Here is a 9,032-nt window from a genome sequence, read left to right as displayed (position 1 = left end):
CCTACGCTGGCTACTTGCCAGCTATGCTACCGCTCATGCAGACGGTATATGCAGGCGTGATAGTACGATTTGTATTACTTTGAATGAATAAAATACTGTATTCAAGTCGAAAACATGATCTATTGAATCATCTTCAACCACAAATGAAATATGCAAGCCCAGTTTTCAGGGGAAAATTTCAAAGTTGAATATTTGTAATAGTGATACTATGGAGAATTCTTGAATAATCAACCACGAAAGTCAGGTGCATGGCATTTCTCCTGTTATTCTGGACTGAATGCAATGTTGAACATACTAATGTATGTTCAATGTATTGCATGTTACAATGTTGTTATATATAGTATCATTTCTGATCTTGAATGAATTTTGCTCAAGCACAGTTTTTACGAAAAAAATTTTAAAGTTCAATATTAGTAAAAGTGATACTATGAAGAATTCTGAATAATCAACCACGAACGTCAAGTGTATTGCATTTCACCTGTTATTATGGAATAAATGCATTGTTTAACATATATAGAATCATTCCTGATCATGAATGAATTTTGTACAAGCACAGTCTTCACGAAAAAAAATGTCAAAGTTCAATACTAGTTGATTAACTCCTTCTGGGAGTTCTTGAATAATGGACCACAAAAGTCAAGTGCATCGCATTTTGTCCTTTGTAATGGACTGAATGAATTGTTTAACATATATAGAATCATTCCTGTTCTCGAATGAATTCTGTACAAGCACAGTTTTCACAAAAAAAAAATCCAAAGTTAATATTAGTGATAGTAGTACTCTTAGTCCTCTATTGAATTCTTGGCGAACGACTTGGCGAATAAAATAGTTTTTGTTATTGCATTTCTTATGTCGCTGAATGAGATCTCCAAAACCCATTCAATTATCTTTTACTCACAATGAATTTCGTAGAAACAGAACGTGCACGAAAACAATTTTTATATTTCGATTCTATTGATTGTAGTAATGTAGGAATTTTATTGATTGTAGTAATCTAGGAATTCATGAAGAATCAACAACAATATCTTGCATTCGTCATGTTACTCTGCATTAGCTACGGTACGCAAGTCACTACGACAGGGGTTGAAAGAGTCCAATGTCACATGACAGTTCTCTCTTCACTTTCCTTGTGATTTGTGACGTTTTCATATGTATAGCGTAAAGACTCTCTCTATTCTTTTAAAACAGAAACAGAGCACTATTGAATTCTGAAAGAAGGTATAACCATATATATAATTGTCAGAGAACATAACAGAAAAGAGGAACAAAAATAAAGCAATAAACCCAAGCCCTCTCCTTTAAGACAAAATATGTTCTAGAGAATGCAAAATTCCTGCGAACTAGGATAGAAAAGAATACTTTCTATGTTGAGACTGCAATATAAAAGACAAAACATCAAACATGAACCGCCTCTGCATTGTTTGAGAATCACAAATCTAAGCAAAGAAGTGCAACTTTGAAAAGGTTTTTCTTTGAATGAACAACAGAGAATAAATTAAAGGTAGAATTTCGAAAATAGAGAGTTTTTGAGGGGCGTGTTTGAAACTCAATAATGAATCACCAATAACATGGGGGAATTTGTAACATACACACCACCATTGGCAGATCTTTCCTCCACCACTCTTCAAATGTAGGGTGGAAGTGGAACTAGAAGTCTATATAGGCCCAAATAGATTTGAAAATCTAGTTAAAGTGTATCAGTCGCACAAGCACAAATTGCAATCCACAGCTCCTGTAACACAGTGTCTTTGAGAAGCGCAACATATTAAGCTTCATCTCCAGCAGTTCAGCACATTAGGCGCCGCCGGCAACAGTGGTTATAGAAGTGCGACTCTTCAATAAGGTAAGCCAAGCCTCTAACAAATTCATTCATCCAGTACATACATTGAAACGGTCACTGAATATCGCATAATAATTATTTCTTTATAATTTGATTTGTAGAATAATTTTGAGCACTCCCTTCAATCTCAATTATTAATCAGTTGCATCAACTTCATGCGATTCCAATCCCCAATTAAATAATAGTTCAAAGTAACCCTCGATCCTATCAGCTTTGAAACTAATTAAGCTGGAAAAATTTATCATTAAACTAGATATACTGGTAGTTCTGTGAACATTAGACCTCACGCAGTTTTCTCATCCACAAGTATCTGATGTCACCTGTTCTAGTTGATTCAGTTAAATCATAATTTACTCTTAAAAACTGTTATTTGTTTTCTCCAAAATCAAAAACTCATAACTAGACTAATAAACTCAGTTCACGTTTGAATTTGTCCCATATGATAATTTATCCAGTTCCGTGATAATCTTTCCATCTGATAAAAATATTTCTCAACTATTCTATAATATTAATATTCTCCAATCAAGAATATTATAATTTATTCAGCATTATTTAGTTCATTTAATAGTTTTCTATTTCATTTTCAATCACCCATTGAATTTGTTTTTCAAATGTGTGAATATTGATACTGATGGGCACGCATCAGAAAAAATATTGAAACCCTATCTAATAAAAATAGACACGGCCAGACAACTGTGTAATGCATGCAATGAATGATCCACTTGTCAGCTGATTGATTATGCATAACTCTATAGTCTGATTGTTCCTATCTCCAAAGCAGATGTTATATACAGGGTGTTTCAGAAGTAGTGTCGAGAATTTTAGGGTATTGTACCTGGATGCTAGGAGACTACAAATGTCATATTTGAAGTGTCCAAAACTCAGCGGTTATCCTTATAGCTGCCATTTTGTTTTTTTCACTTAAAAATTTTTATCTCAAGAACGAAATGTTGTATTGATCTGAAATTTGGCATGAATATTTAAGCTATAAAGACTCAACTATAAAAAATAAAAAAAAAAATTTCGTTGAAATTTTTCAAAATGGCGGCCATTTTAAATTTTTGATGGCGAATATCTCGAAAACCGTCCATTTTACAGAAAATGTACAAGAGACAAAAAAAGTTAGCAAATTTTTTCACAATTCCAATGATACCTAAGATCAATAGGACTATTCATAGGTGGCAATGGCGAATTTCCCATTCAAAAAATAGTGAAAATATATTATGGAAAATGCAGTAAAATTAGTGTAAGATAGGTCTGCCGATTACACTATTCGTAATTGACAATTGACATTTTTTGAATGGGTGTTTTCCAAGTTCCCTGAGCTTTCATAGCATAGAATCGTGAAACTGTTCAATATTTCTAAAAACGTTGACATAATTATAATTGTATATTCGATTGAGAATTGAAGCTTTATTACTCAAATTAAAAATGGAGATATATTGATTGTTATGGTTCTTGATGAAAGAAATTATGGATGTGTATCAAATATTAGCTTACCTTTTGGAAGCCCAGTATTGAATTAACGCTGTTCCTCTTCGTTTAAGCGGTTTCGCGCTAAGTTTCAATCTGCGTCCACTTTTGTGTCTAAAGCGTCGGCGACTTTGATGAGGCTTCGGCGTTTCGTCCATTTTTTATGATAAATAATTTGGTCGCATGCACTTCAACATTTTTATAACATTTCACGTAATTCGAAGTCAATAGGAATAGAATAGAAAAAGTATTATTCACTAACAAGGATTGTCTAGAATAAACAAGGCAAAACGTTTCTATAAATGAAAACCCATAGTAACTTATCACAAATGACTGGATGAACTGTCACTGTCACGTTTCAACGAACTAATAAGTCACACATGGCATGGATATGGCAAAAGCTAGCTGGAATTGAGAGACAGAGAGAGTGTAACAGACTTCTCATCTATTCCCCTCCCATTCCCACTCTTTCTTGTGGTCATTCATTCAATTCATTCATTGATACACTGCTGGGCAGTCTTAGTATGTAAGTAGTAGGTGGTGGGGGTTACGTTTCAACAGTAGAGCTCTCTGGAGAATAACCCTCGAACTAGGTTGGCAATGTAACGGTTCATTTTTGGTTCAAATTTGGAGCTTGCAACTTACCCAAAAACCGTTTCGGAAACTTGAGTGGCACATGCGGCTTGTGAAAGCCTACGGCGAGCAGAAACGGCCGGCTTGAAGCAGAACGTTTTGCCTCGGCGCGGCTCGCGACGAACCTTTTTGCCTCGGCCACACTCTGCAGGTCGGGCAGTGTGCCTCCCGGTTGTAGGTCGGTGTTAACCGGGCATACCAGGTTGCGATGTCCGGCTCCACACACTGGCCACTCCTTGTATCGCTCGGTGGCAGGGTGGCTGGCTCACTCCAGCTGTAGGGCTGGTCGTCGCTGTTGTTCGAAGAGATACCTGCAATTCAATCGAATTTATTTCAAAAATGGAACAAACTACGCAGTGAATATGTGGAGGGTACATGTGATCAGCTTTTCATGATAACATTGACAATTGTCATACGAATAATCATAGAAAAAGGATAGCATAAGATATTTTCAAGTTAAGGCTGTGCAAAGGCTAAAAATAAACTTTCTACTCTTGATATTTTTCTAAGTTTTTCGATTTGTATATCATCAAGCTATCAAAATAAAAAAGTTTTTCTCAGGAAATTTTTTTTTCTGATCATTACTTTTTGAGATATGCTTGAGCGCCTAAAGTTTGAATTTTTGGGACAGAACATTTCAAATTCGGTAAGATATGAATCCATGAGATTTAGAGGATGGATTCTTCATGGTTTTGTTGATCTTGTGAAACAAAAATTTTCTGAAAATATCAATTTTTGAAAAAGTTATTCTTAAAAATGATATTTTCAGGAAATTTTTGTTTTACTAGATCAACAAAACCATGAAGAATCTATCCTCTAAATCTCATGAACCTCTTACCGAATTTGAAATGTTCTGTCCCAAAAATTTAAACTTTAGGCGCTCATATCTTAAAAAGTAATGATCAGAAAAAATTTTTTTTCCTGAGAAAAACTTTTTCATTCTGATAGCTTGATGATATACAAATCGAAAAGCTTTGAAAAATATCACAACTAAAAAGTTTATTTTTAGCCTTTGCACAGCCTTAAAGGATTTAATAAGCAATAAATCAATCAATTCAAAAAATCAAAATCTTCATTTCCTCAAAATACAAAATCAGTTGAAATATTTCCAATTATTAATACAATAATAATTCCCATTTACCAAGGGGGAATGGATCTGATGCTAAACGGATGCTAAAGTGGCAAAAGAAAGCTATCCGATGCATGCTTGGCCTTCGTCAGATGGACTCGTGTAAATAACACTTTATTGAACTAGTAGTTCTGTGAACAGTAGACCTCACGCAGTATTCTCATCCACAAGTACCTGATTGAAACTGTAGACCTTATGGAAATACAGCAATAGACTGGCTTCTCCACAGTAGCCTATATTAGAGACTTCAGACCGGTTTTTTTGCGCAATCCGCGAGAAATAAGGAAAAATTTTTGCGCAAATCCCCCTCCCCCCTCCCCCCTCCCCCTCTGCGCATGCGAAAACTCCCCCTCTCCTCCCCCTTTCCTCCCCCTCTCCTCCCCCTTTCCTCCCCCTCTCCTCCCCCTTTCCTCCCCCTCTCCTCCCCCTTTCCACCCCCTCTCCTCCCCCTCTCCCTCTCCTTCTCCCTCTCCCTCTCCCTCTCCCTCTCCCTCTCCTCTCCCTCTCCTTCTCCCTCTCCTTCTCCCTCTCCCTCTCCCTCTCCTTCTCCCTCTCCCTCTCCCTCTCCCTCTCCCTCTCCCAGTGAGGACGAGGGGGAGGAAGAGAGACAGTGAGGGAAAAAATAATTTCCCTTTTTCCCTTTTCTACTGTCAAATTAAAGTGAATCCATCTTTCTACTGTCAAATTAAAGTGAATCCATCTTTCTACTGTCAAATTAAAGTGAATCCATATTTCTACTGTCAAATTAAAGTGACTCCATCTAATGTTATACTGACAGTGAGAGTCAACCTTGGAAGATATGCTCAAATTATTCTCTCAGTCAGATCTTAAGTCAGCATCATGAAGCTCTAAGAACCCAATTCAACTTATACTGACAGATTAAATCCCAGTCTAGTATAGATAAGAAACTCTTTTGTAGATGTGTAGATAAGAAACTCTTTTGTAGATGTGCTAAATACGACAGTGAGAGTCAACCTTGGAAGATATGCTCAAATTATTCTCTCAGTCAGATCTTACTTCAGCATCATGAAGCTCTAAGAACCCAATTCAACTTATACTGACAGATTAAATCCCAGTCTAGTATAGATAAGAAACTCTTTTGTAGATGTGTAGATAAGAAACTCTTTTGTAGATGTGCTAAATACTGACAGTGAGAGTCAACCTTGGAAGATATGCTCAAATTATTCTCTCAGTCAGATCTTACTTCAGCATCATGAATCTCTAAGAACCCAATTCAACTTATACTGACAGATTAAATCCCAGTCTAGTATAGATAAGAAACTCTTTTGTAGATGTGCTAAAACCCTATTACTCTTCAAGTTTCTCGTTCTAGAGTTAGTTGCAAGGATCTTTAAATGCAAGGATATTACTTTAAATGCAACCCTAAAATCTTTAAATGCAAAGTGAATCCATCTTTATACTGAGTGAATACATCTTTATACTGTCAAATTAAAGTGAATGCTAAATGAGTGAAAAAATAATTTCCCTTTTTCCCTTTTCTACTGACAAATTAAAGTGAATGCATATTTCTACTGTAAAAAGTGATTGGTTTGCTTTCCACCCGACAGTTAAGAAAAATTTCACAAATTTTCTATGTGCTGTACAAACCGCAGGCATTGCTTTTTAAGTGTGCTCTCCGAGAATATCTATAGTAAATTTAGTACGAACAAGCATTCCAAAAATGGCTATAGATATCCTCAGACCTATATCACTTGGGGTATCAGCTCTATTGATGTCTTAACAGAATGATCTAAGTTGATCTTTTACATTTTTTATCTGCAATGTCATACAAGCATTTCCAAAGTTCATCGGTATTTGTAACAATAGTTGAGAAATCATTTGCACTACAATAATGTAGATGACCTGTATCTAGTATGTTCAATAATTCGAAAATCTCAGATAAAATTGGAAAATGTACATTTTCTGTTTTTGTTAACGGTAAATCATCGCCTTGGAATCCTGTTGAAAATTTAATATTTTTTGCAATAGAATCAAATTCATTGAATGAAATTGACATCAATGTTATGTTATGAACAATAATGTGCACTTAGCTGTAACAGAGTTGACTCTGAGGGGGCGTATCTCTTGATAAGCTCAAGCTGTAACAGTTGTGTCTGAGGGGGCGTTTCTCGCGTGCTCACTCAATCAAGTCTACACTGATACTAAACCAAAATGTTCGAGGAAATATCTGAATTAAAAAATTTCACTACAACAATACATCATAACTTCATCTTCAATTTTAATCAATTTATCTACAGACAAATTGTATGGACGGTAATAGCACAAATAGTCTTTTATATCGTTCAAATTAACTGTGCTTAGAAAAATAGCCTTTAATTGTTTCGCCAAACTATAATTTTCACTAGATGATTTCTGAATTGCACTTTCACACTCATCATACCAGTCTATGCAGTTTTTTAACCTCACTTCCAATTCGTTGTCAGCAGATAACCACTTTGCCGGATCCATCGTTGTCGAGTAGTAAAACTATGTGTAGGCTGGCACTATTATAGAGTAATTAAACGGTCTTTCTTTGTCTGTAGACAGACAACATGTGCGAGCTTTATGCAGTCTCAGTGCATGCGAGCAATAAACACACTGTAATTCCTTTCCGTTGTAGAAGAATCCATAACGTGCAAAGTTTCTTTTCTGAGCATTCGTATACATAGGCGCCAATTTCATACTTTTCATACGAGTATTCTCGCACAAGAAATTATTTGTTTGATACATATTTTTAAACAGCAGAGAATTATAATGTTGGGCAGAGAATAAAGCACACCTTCCATCGGGTCTATACTTATGTATCTTACATTCATCATAACACCACGAAGTGGTGAAAAAGCTGAAATCGGGCTTGAGAAAGTCCTCCGGTATGCATTGTACGTTAGAATGCAATCTTCTCAAAAACTTTGCTTTCTCAGTTCCTTTTGTAAAAATTTTTTCATAACCTGCGAGGTATTCACGGATAATTGTCTCATTCCATTCCAAATCTCCATCGCTCCATTTTATTTTATGATAGTTACGTTCCAGCCATGTTACATCGTTAAACAATTTTGTAGTCAATTCCGTCTTTGGAAATGGTGATTTGAAATGAAATACAACATATTATTGCTCTCATCGACAATAGCAAGTTCTTTCACAATAATTTGATTACAAGTTTGTTTAAACCAGTGAAGATCAACCGTAGCATTTTCGTAGGTGTCTGCTTTTGCACTCCTTTCTGTTCCTCTTCACGTTTCTGTTCCTCCACCTCTGGCGCCCCCTCCCCCTCCTCCTCTCCCGACTTCTGGATTGGTGTACTGCTTCTCCTTGGTTCATAATAGAAATTTGTTGATTCAATATCGTAAAGTAGCGACGACTGAGCTTTGTCCAAAATATCAGAATCAAGATCACACTGGATAGAGCGAGTTTGTGGCTTGTCCACCAAAATATCAGAACACAAAGAATAGGACATGATTCCTGTTCAAAGGTAAAACTGATAATGGCTTACATTTGGTGCAGTACACACCTTATATAACCTGCAGTGATGCACTCTATCAACAAATTACTGAACTTCTTTCACCATGCTCGTGAGTGGCGTGTACTCCATCACACGATCGCTAATTAAAACACAATACGCGGAAGTATTTGCAGGTACTGCACTATTAAATTCCATTTCAATACGAACATCTGTCGATGATTTCAAATGACTTGGTTGGTGTGAACAATCTACAACAATCAGCGGTGTTGATTCACAAAACGTTTTAAAATCGATTTCTGTTCCGAGTTCGCTATTGATTGAATGATTATAATACGAGGGTGCAAAATCCAGGAACATGCGGTATAAAACCTCCTTCTTACCTAGCAGATTTTCGTATGGATAATACTCACTATTCAAATATACTTTAACATTGTAAATATTACAGCTGTCAAAATTAGATATTGATTTTTTAATTTTATTCTTTCGATCAGTTTGAA

Source organism: Nilaparvata lugens, chromosome Y (genome assembly GCF_014356525.2).
Source record: "Nilaparvata lugens isolate BPH chromosome Y, ASM1435652v1, whole genome shotgun sequence".
NCBI classification, from domain to species: Eukaryota; Metazoa; Arthropoda; class Insecta; order Hemiptera; family Delphacidae; genus Nilaparvata; species Nilaparvata lugens.
The sequence above is the reverse complement of the archived record's forward strand: the minus strand, read 5'-3'. Positions refer to the sequence as shown.